This window comes from Staurois parvus, unplaced genomic scaffold, assembly GCF_062004578.1.
Source record: "Staurois parvus isolate SC_StPar_1 unplaced genomic scaffold, SC_StPar_1.0 ptg000425l, whole genome shotgun sequence".
NCBI classification, from domain to species: Eukaryota; Metazoa; Chordata; class Amphibia; order Anura; family Ranidae; genus Staurois; species Staurois parvus.
Window position 1 is genome coordinate 4,306,628 of NW_028318221.1, and position 11,392 is coordinate 4,318,019.

An 11,392-nucleotide genomic window follows, 5' to 3' on the forward strand; every position below is an offset into this window, starting at 1 on the left:
TATGCGTTTCCATCTGTACAAGGTTCCAATATCTTGTTACGCATGTCTTTTGACAGTTTTTTTTTTCTGTTCTCCATAGCTCAGTTTCTAGTTTGTTTGGTGCATCCACATGAGAACTAATAAGCTCATTGACTATTTATACACAAACACTAATTGCAATTTAAACTGCCACAGATGTGTGTCTGTACCAAGGCCAAACATTCCAGGGTATGTAAACTTTTGATCAGGGCCATTTGGGTGATTTCTGATACGATTTTAAAAGGGGCCAAAGAGCTATGTGATAATAAATGGCTTCATATGGTAACTATTCTTAACCATTTTTTGGCTTGATCAGTCATAAAAAAAAGCCAGAATTTCATGATTTCAGCCATTGTATGCAAACATTTGAGCACAACTGTGTCTTTCTCTACATTCAGCAGTGAAAGAAAACACGAGCAGGCTGCACAGTGACTGACCACTGTGATAGCCAATCAAAGGTTATTACAGCGATCAGGTAACCGGGAACCAGGAGTCCTGGGTGCTAATCTTTAGTACGAAACCCAGGAACCTTGGTGAGAGCCCAGTGTCTGTGCTGGGAGCACGTTGTGTGCTCTCCCAGCTCAAACACAGGAACACATATATGCGGCGCTCAGGTTTAAAATTCACCACCTGAACACTGCAGATGTGTTACCGTGTCATTAAGGGGGTTAAAAAAATATTCTCCAGCATTGCTGACCATCACATAACTTAATTATGTTGCCCCTTGTGTAACATTTAAATAAAAAGGAGAGTTCTCTGGTTCTTTTATGTTTACATAAACAATGTGGAATCCAGAAACTGCTTATATGAAGCCACTTCAATAGTGGTTCTACTCTACTCTGACATTACCAACACATGGACATAAAAACAAGAAAAATTGAGATCAAGCCTAGCTGGGGGTTTTCCTAGAAGTTTATAAATGAATGACTGCAGGCTATTATTTGTGCTGTGTTTGGTGCACACGTATAAATGTATTTAGTTAGGCTTCTTAAAGGTGCTCTGCCTTGAAGTTACAGGTAACTTTGAAGAAAGTAAAATTGTATTAGGTAAACGTGTGTGCTGCTATATGTGATCTGTGTCAAATATACAAAAATGTGTCCTAATAAATGTGTGAGACTGCTGCAACCACTCAATAAGTGTAGTTCCCCACTTAATAATATAAATGGGTAATATATGTGAAATAGTGTGCTGTCTCTTTAAATGATCATATGTGACCTAACATAAATGTGAAAAAAATTCTTATAGATAGTACTACCTCACGTTGCAATCTATAATTATTCAATATGACAACTACATATGAACCAGTGCATACATACACATCTTCAAAAAAACATTTTCATTATAAATAAAATAAACACACAACATCCAATGGGGCTCAAGTCCCTTTGCCACCCAAAAAAAGTGCCCTCTAAGCAATGAGCAAATGTCCAAATATATATGGATTGGGGACTTGATACCATGCTTCAGTGTCCAAATTCTCCAATCCACCAATAGTGGATTGCAGTGCCTACAGATTATAGGTCACTTGCGCTTTTATTATATATTGTGAATCCCCCATCCAGCTATTTGGGGCCACTTCATGTGTGGGTTCATTTAATGGGCCCGGTCCTTACTGCCTCCGCTCACCTTCTAGCCCAAATAAAGAATGGGAGAGATCTCATAGCGCAACACAATATATCAGTTTGAAATATTTATTATATTCCCTCCTAGATTGTAAGCTCCAAGGAGCAGGGCCCTCCTATCCCTCTTGTATTGAACTGTATTGTTGCTGTATTGTCTCCCTTTATATTGTAAGCGCTGAGCAAATTATATATAACTATAATAATTATTATAACTATATAAATCCTGTATAATAATAATATTCAATAGATTGCACTCACAGATGAAAAAAACAGAGTAATGTCTCTTAATACACTATATGGAGTTCCTCACTGTACTTCCAGTTTGCATGTCAACCGGAAATGCCGTCACCTTCTCAGCTTGACACGTTGCATCACTGGTCACGTGCCTGCAGGTTGGGACTTTGGGTCACATGTAATAATTTAAATAGGTAGCACACTATTTCACATGTATGAACCTTGAAGAAAGCTTGTACTTTAGTATATGTTCTGATATTGATACCTTTAGAGTAGAACATTTCTTTTCAGGCTTGTGTGTATTTAATGTTAGAAGACATTTATGTTGGTGCTTTTTGCTGGAAAGTGGTGGCATTTTGTCGTGAATTTCAGGAGATACAATATCCTTATGAAGAAAAAAAAGGTAAGTGTACATTTATTTTCATTAAAAATGTCTTTCCTTTTTTTCAGATTATCACAGGCTTTAAGATAAAACTCAGATTCGCAAAGAAAGAGAACACAAGGGCGCAAAGGCCTCATGCATTAGCACTTTATTAGAAGATAAGAGTACATCAATATAGCAGTGTTGTTTGTGAACTCCAGAACCTAAAGGTTTTTAAAACAACAGAATCTATAAGGTACAAATGAAAATCTTATACCAGCTGAAGCATTACAGGGTTATACCCCCTTCTTCACAGTAAAACTGGTCTGGACTTCTTATTTGGTCTTATCTATATGAAAAAGGAAACCTGTTATCTTCCCCTCCCTAACGGGGGGAGGAGTAAGGAGGGTGGAGCCAAAGTATCTCACCACCTCCATAGGTCGACATCAGGGCACGTATTAAATAATTATTGATGCTTTTTACCACGCTTTAGCAATACATTTCCCTTATATACCTTAAGTTACTTGCCCAGTATGATGCAAAGGGAGCTACATCCCAATCCTTAACCGATTTATATAGGCATAGGCTTTCTGCTTTACCCCTTATGTGCATATCTTTAGTAGGGGATGTCACGACAAACCAATCATAATAGAGAAAAAAAAATATCAGTTGCTTGCAGCTATGACTGCAGTTGCTAGAGTACCGGTATAAGTTAAAACACATGCTGCCGTTCTCTGGAGCACAAGTGGACCTGATACTGGAAGTGCTTCATCGTCACTGGATTGCCAGCCATTGGGTGTGTCTGTTATGGCTGTCTATCACTAGAGAACTGTCCTGGCAGCCATAGTTAAGAAAACTATTGAGTACCTATAGAATTGGGCCACCCTTGAAAGTATCCATGTATGCTATTGTACAGTGGGTATGGAAAATTATTCCCCCCCCCCCTCCTTAAAATACTCATTTTGTTGTTTTGCAGCCTGAAATGATCACAGGCACAATTGTTTTATCCAGCTGTATTCACTTTTTGCAACTTATAACATCCAAGTGCAAGATATAACACTAACATGTCAGAAAAAAAAATTACATTCAAAAACAGAATCACTGAGATGGAAAAAGGATCACCCCTCCTCCAAAAAAGGACTTGTAATCTCAATCGGGTGTAGCTAATCACCTTCTTAATGGCACACAAAGCCATTTGACTTTCAACTGTGATCAGCTGTGGTCATTTTGATTAGCTCAGCATGAAAAGTGCTTTCCTGGAGCAATTCAGTCCTTGGTAGTGCAACTGAACAAACAATCAACTATGGGTGGCAAGGCACTGTCAAAAGATCTCCAGGATAAAGTTGAGGAAATTCATAAGTCTGGAGATGGATACAAAAAAAATCAAAGGCTTTATATTGATAAAGCCTTTGATTTTTTTTTATATATATATATATATTTTTTAAAATAATAGACTTCACTGTGCTTCTAGGCATTATCCTTGAAGCACAGTGAAGTCTATTATTAAGAAGTGGAAGGTATTTGGTACAACATAGACCCTCCCTGGATCAGGATGTTGCACCAAACTGGATGAAAGAGCCAGGAGGAAACTAGTCAGAGAGGCTACCAAGAGGCCTACAGCAACTCTGAAACCATTACAGGAATTTAAGACAGAGTGGTCAAATTATCCACTAATGTGGCTTGTATGGGAGGTTTGGAAGAAAATAGCCACTCCTCAAAGGCCACTTGCAGTCACGACAGCTTTGCCAAAATGCACCTTGAAGATTCTGAGGCCACATGGAAAAATGGATAGGGCAAAATGCTGTCAAATTCTTGAGGAAAATCATCTGCCCTCTGCCAGAAAGTTGTCAATGAGAAGGTTTACCTTTCAACATGACAATGGTCCAAAGCACACAGCAAAAATGACCACACAGTGGTTGACGGAGAAAAAGGTGAATGTCTTTGCATGGCCTAGTCAGAGCCTAGACTTAAACCCCATTGAAAATCTGGAATGACTTGAATATTGCAGTCCACAAATGGTCACCATCAAATTTAACTGAACTTGAGCAGTTCTGCAAAGAAGAGTGGGCAAATATTGCAAAGTCTAGATGTGCAAAGTTAGTAGAGACATATCCCACAAACTCACTGATTCTGTTTTTGAATTTTTAGGGTTTTTTTCTGACATGTTGGTGTTATATCTTGGATGTTATAAGTTTCACTGAGTAAATACAGCTGGCTAAAACAAAAACTTCATTTCAGGCTGCAAAGCAACAAAATGTAATTATTTTAAAGGGAGAGGATTCTTTTCTATACCCACTAATATATATATATATATATATATATATATATATATATATATATATATATACACGCAGTCATAGAATGCTACCAATTTCCATTGGGGCACGCAAAGACTATAAAGTCTGATAGCAGCTAATACAAAATAAAAAGATTAAACAAAAAGTTAAAGATAAAAATAATCTATATAACACATATGGATATATGTATGGATGTGCCGATATATTGCCAGGCAACAATAACAACAATAGTGTTGTTGGCGTTTTGCCGATAGGAAAAAAAAGATGCAGATAATGGTGCCGATACATGCAGTCACGTCTCATAGACTTTCACGCCAAAACGTCCCCTAGTGACTTCATTGCAAAATCGAGTCCCCATTGACTTCAATGCAAAAACGTTCCCTAGTGACTACAATGCAAAATCGCATCTCATATATTTTCATGCAAAGTCACGTCCCATAAACTCTAATGCAAAAACAACCCCTAGTGACTTCAATGCAAAATTGCCATCCACATTAATTAAATTAAAAAAAAAAAATTAAAAACTGTCCGTTTTTGGTTTTCAGTCAAGTGCATCCTGAATTTTTTGGGTTTGGCACCAGAATTTGAATTTTGTCGGACCATTACAGCCATGGCCAGAAGTTTTAACAATGACACAAATATTACTTTTCACAACGTCTGCTGCCTCAGTTTTTATGATGGCAATTTGCATATACTCCAGAATGTTACAAAGAGTGATCCGATAAATTGCAATTAATTGCAATGTCCCTCTGCCATGAATATGAACTTAATCCCAAAAAAAGTTTCCACTGACATCATGTCAGTGATTCTCTCGTTCAACACTGGTGTCAATGTTGAGGACACTGATTGAGTTAGAATAACAGACTGGAAGGTGGTGCTTGAAATCATTGTTCTTCCTCTGTTAACCATGGTTACCTGCAAGGAAAAATGTTCAGTTGTTATTGCTTTGCACAAAAAGGGATTTACAAACAAGGATATTGCTTCTACTAAGATTGCACCTAAATCAACCATTTATTGGATCATCAAGAACTTCAAGAAGAGAGGTTCAATTGTTGTGAAAAAGGCTTCAGGGTGCCCAAGAAAGTCCAGCAAGTGCCAGGACCATCACCTAAAGTTGATTCAGCAGAGGGATCGAGGCACCACCAGTGCAGAGCTTGCTCTGGAATGGCAGCAGGCAGGTGTGAGTGCATCTGTACGCACAGTGAGGTGAAGACTGGGAGGATAGCCTGGTGTCAAGAAGGGCTGCAAAGAAGCCACTTCTCTCAAGGAAAAACATCAGGGACAGACTGATATTCTGCAAAGGTACAGGGATCAGACTGCTGAGGACTGGAGTATAGTAATTTTCTCTGATGAATCCCCTTTCTGATTGTTTGGGGCATCCGGAAAAAACTTTGTCCAGAGAAGATAAGGTGAGCGCTACCATCAGTCCTGTGTCATGCCAACAGTAAAGCATCCTGAAACCATTCATGTGTGGGGTTGCTTCTCAACCAAGAGAGTGGTTTCACTCACAATTTTGCCTAAGAACACAGCCATGATTAAAGAATGGTACAGAAACATCCTACGTGAGCAACTTCTCCCTACCATCCAAGAACAGTTTGGTGATGAACAATACCTTCTCCAGCATGATGGAGCACATTGCCATAAGGCAAAAGTGATAACTTGGCTTGGGGAACAAAACATCGAAATTTTGTGTCCATGAAAATGGGTCGTGGACGGGTGTTCCAGCATGACAATGACCCAAAACATACAGCCAAGGCAACAAAGGAGTGGCTCAGGAAGAAGCACATTAAGGTCCTGGAGTGGTCTAGCCAGTCTCCAGACCTTAATCTGATTGAAAAATCCGTGGAGGGAGCTGAAAGTTCAAGTTGCCAAACATCAGCCACCAAACCTTAATGACTTGGAGAGGATCTGCCAAGAGGAGTGTGCCAAAATCCCTCCTGAGATGTGTGCAAACCTGGTGGCCAACTACAGGATACTGTGATTGTCAACAAGGGATTTGCCACCAAGTACTAAGTGATGTTTTGTGAAGGGGATCAAATACTTATTTCCCTCATGAACATGCAAATCAGTGCATAATTTGTTAGCCATGCATTTCTTTTGAATTTTGTGTTGCTATTCTGTCTGTGTTGCAATACAACTACCATTCGATTTTTAGACTGATCATTTTTTTGTGAGTAGGCAACCATTAAAAATCTGCAGGGGATCAAATACTTATTTCCTTCACTGCATACTGTGTATTCAGGCCCCCTTCACTTTTTTTCAATTTTGCTATGTTGCAACCTGATACTACAGTTGTTTTAAATTAATTTTTTTCCTCATTAACCTACAGTCAGTACCGCATAATGACAAAGTGAAAACAGAATTTTAGAAATGTTTACAAACGTATGGAAAAACTGAAATATCACAGTGGCATGTTCAAACCCTTTGCAACAACACTTGAAATTTAGCTCAGGTGCCTCACATTTCTCGTGAAGTTTCTTCACCTTGATTGTAGTCTACTTGTGGTAAATTAAATTGATTGGACATGATCTGAAAAGGCACACACCTCTAAAAGGCCTCACAGTTGATAATGCATACTGTATCAGAACAAAAGCCATGAGGGCAAAGGAACTGCCTGCAGAGCTCAGAGACAGGATTATTGCAAGGCACAGATCTGGGTAAGGCTGCAAAAAAAAACTTTCTGCTGCACTGAAGGTTCCCAAGAGTGCAGTGGGTCATACTTCTCAAATGGACAACGTTTGGCACAACCAGGACTCTTACAAGAGATGCTCGTATGGCCAACCTGAGCAATCGGGGAGAAGGGCCTTAGTAAGAGAGTTGACCAAGAACCCAATGGTCACTCTGACCGAGCTCCAGAGATCCTGTGGGGGAAATGGGACAAAGTTCCAGAACAACCATCACTGCAGCCCACCACTGAGCTGGGCTTTATGACAGAGTGGCTAGACAGAAACCTCTCCTCGGTGCAAAACACGATACTTGTTTTTCTTCACCCTCCTTCCTCCCCCATTTAGGGAGGGGGGAAGATAGATTTCCTCTTTTCTTTTTCATATTAATAAGAGGTGATAGGAAGTCCAGACAGGTTTTGCGCTGAAGAAGGGGTTATAACCCCTGAAATGCATCAGCTGATATATGAAGTTCATTTGTACCATATGGATTTCATTGTATTAAAGACTTTTGGGTTCTGGAGTTTTGTACAACCCTGTTAAATTCATTGCTCTTGTGAGTATGTACTCTTATCCTTTAAAGAATAAGTTCACCTTCTGACCAAAAATAATAAATGCACATGTTTTTTTGCAGGTAAAAAACATGCATTTATTATTTTTGGTTGCCGAAGCCTGTAAAGCATTGCACCAGCTATCAGCATGATTCAGTGAACTACCACGGCGTTACACAGAGCCATGGTAGTTCATTGAGAACTACAGCCGTTAAGGTTCATGCACTCACATAACACTGAATGAATGACGTGGCTGTGTGAGCAGAGCCAGTTCTAAAAACTAACAGCCTGTACGGGCACGTCTCCCCATACTTCTGACACGGGGAGGGGGTGGGGTGGCAGTGGGCAGCGGCTGCATTATTGGGAACATGTTACATGTTCCACCCTAAAAATGGGTAGAACATGTCACATGTTTCCACTAGTGAACTTATCCTTTAATAAAGTGCTGTAGATAATGCACTAGCCCTTTGTGCCCTGGTGTTCTATTTGTGCAGTTGCAAGATTCCCTGATCTCAGGAGGGCAGCATCGGCTCCATGCAGTAGTCCAGTATTGATGGTCACGACCAGCAGCAGGCAGTCGGTCCAGTCTCTTCAGAATTATTATTATTATACAGTATTTATAAAGCGCCAATAGTTCGCTCAGCGGTGTACAGTACAATGGGGGACAGAACAATAACAATACAATACAATGCAAAACATGAGGGGATCGAGGGCCCTGCTCTTTCGAGCTTACAATCTAGGAATCCCTTAGCACCTTGGTGTCAAGCTGTTACCTTGATGAGTAAAGCTCAGATTCATTTCATTGTGTTGTACTTAATGTCAAGAAGCACATAATGTATGTATTTATGTAATGTACTCTACTGTGTAAAATTTTAAGCAGGTATGGAAAAAATGCTGTAAATGATTTCAGTAATGGAAATGTTAAGTTTTATTTATCAATTAACAAAATGGAAAGTAAATGGACAGAAGAGAAATCCAAACCAAATCAATATGTGGTGTAACTACCCTTTGCCTTCTAAACCGTATTCATTTTTCTAGGTATACTGGCATACAGCAGGTAGGTTGTTCCAAACATCTTGGAGAACTAACCAAAATCTTCTGTAGATGTAGGCTGCCTAAAATCTCTTCATGTAATCCCAGGCAGACTTGATGATATTGACATCAGGGCTCTGTGGGAGTCTAAACCATCACTTCCAGGAATCCTTGTTCTTTACGCTAAAGACAAGTTCTTATTGACATTGGCTGTGTGTTTGAGGTTGTTGTCCTGCTGCAGAATAAATTTACAGTCAGTCACACAACTTCCTGATGGCATGAAATGATGTATAAGTATCTGCTTATATTTCTCAGCATTGAGGACACCAAATCTCTAATTCTAGTTGCAGAAACACAGCCGCAAACTTGCATGGAAGCTTGGCCTAGTTGCTTAGTGGGAGGTATGGGTGTTTGGCTACAATTCTTCCATGAAGACCACTTCTGTCTAGACTTCTCTGGACAGTATGGGTGTTCCTGGGTCCCACTGGATTGTGCTATTTCTGTGCTGATGGCACTGCTGGACATCTGATATTGAAGGGAAGTAAGCATGATATGTCTTTCATCTGCTTGTGCTCTTGGCCGACCATAGTCCTCAACATTGCCTGATTCTTTGTGCTTCTTTAAAATAGCTTGAACAGCACAGCTTGAAACTCAAGTTTACTTTGAAATTTTACAGAGACCTTGCTGATGCAGTAGAACTATGATTTCAAGAGAGCTAATGTTCCAAGGCTGAGAGCTGCTCTCCAAGAGTTAGACTAGGAGGAAATATTGACACTGATGAACACAACACAGAAATGGGAGTTCTTCAAAAAGACTGTATGTGAACACACTGCAAAATATATTTCCATGGGCAACAAGTTTAAAAGGCTAAAAATCAAACCTATGTGGCTTACGGCCAAAGTTAAAAAGGCTATAGATAATAAGAAAAGAGCTTTTATTCCATATAAAAATGAAATAACACTATCATCGTTTAAACATTACAAAGAATATGCAAAAAGGAAATAAAGGCTGCAAAAATTGAAAACGAACGACAGATTGCATACGATAGCAGGACCAACCCCAAAAATTCTTCAAATATATTAATAGTAAAAAGTTTCAGTCCAAGCATGTAGGCCCTTTACAAAATAATCTAGAGTGGGTGACTGGGGACAAAGAGAAGGCAAATTTATTTAACACCTTTTTCAGCACTGTGTATACAAAGGAGCATGGGGGAGCTCTTGTCCATCATGGGCATGGTATTGACACAGTTCCAGATGATCCACATTGGCTCACAATTGATATGATCCAAGAATATTTAGACAGTATAAAGGTGAATAAAGCAGCTGGACCGGATGGCATACACCCACAGGACCTTAAAGAATTAAGCTCTGTCATTTCAAAGCCATTGTTTCTAATTTTTAGGGACTCTTTAATGACTGGCATAATACCACTGGATTGGTGTAAGGCCAATGTGGTACCAATATTTAAAAAAGGGTCAAAATCTTTACCAAGTAATTATAGGCCTGCTAGTTTAACTTCTACAGTTGGGAAGATACTGGAGAGTTTAACCTCTTGCCGACCGCGCATAGCCGAATGACGGCTTCACCGCGGCCGGCCAGTTCTGAGTGGACGTCATATGACGTCCTCCCAGAACGCGCTCTCCTGCGCGCCCCAGGGGGCGCGCACCCGGCGATCTCCGTGATCGCTGTGTCCTACGGACACAGCTGATCACGTGATGTGGTGAAAGGCCGATCCCACCGGCCTTTTACCACGTGATCAGCGGTGTCCAATGACACGCTGATCACAGGGAAATGCAAGTGCCGGTTCTCGGCTGCACTTTCCTCACGCTGTCAGATCGTGAGGAAAGTACTGCCGAGAACCGGCAGTTGTCAGAGCGGGGATCGGCACCGATCATCAGGGCACTGATGATCAGTGCCCTGATGATCGGTGCCCAGCAGTGACACCCGCAAGTTCCGCCCAGCAGTGCGCCCACTAGCCCCGCCCACCCATTCCCAGCAGTGCCCCCACCTGTGCCCAGCAGTGCCCCCACCTGTGCCACTCTGCAGTGCCACCTACCTGTGCCCAGAAGTGCCACCTACATGTGCCCAGCAGTGCCACCCACCTGTGCCCACCCACCTGTGCCCACCAGTGCCACCCACCTGTGCCCACCCACCAGTGCCACCCACCAGTGCAGCCCAGCAGTGCTGCCAGTCAGTGCCCAGGTGTTGTGCCAGTCAGTGCCGCCAGTCAGTGCCCAGAAGTGATGCCAGTCAGTGCCGTCTATCAGTACCCATCATCAGTGTCACCTATCAGTGCCGCCTATCAGTGCTGCATATCAGTGCCGCCTATCCGTGACCCCTAATTAGTGCTGTCTATCAGTGCTGCCTATCCGTGCCACCTCATTAGTACTGCCTATCAGTGCCCTTTAGTGCTGCCTATCAGTGCCGCCTATCAGTGCCCATCAGTGCCGCCTCATCAACGCAAATCAGTGAAGGAGAAAAAATACCTGTTTGAAAAATTTTATAAAAGAAACAAACTTTTTTTTTTTTTTCAAATTTTTTGCACTTTTTTTAATTTATAGCGCAAAAAGTAAAGCGCCCAGTGGCGATTAAATACCACCAAAAGAAAGCTCTAT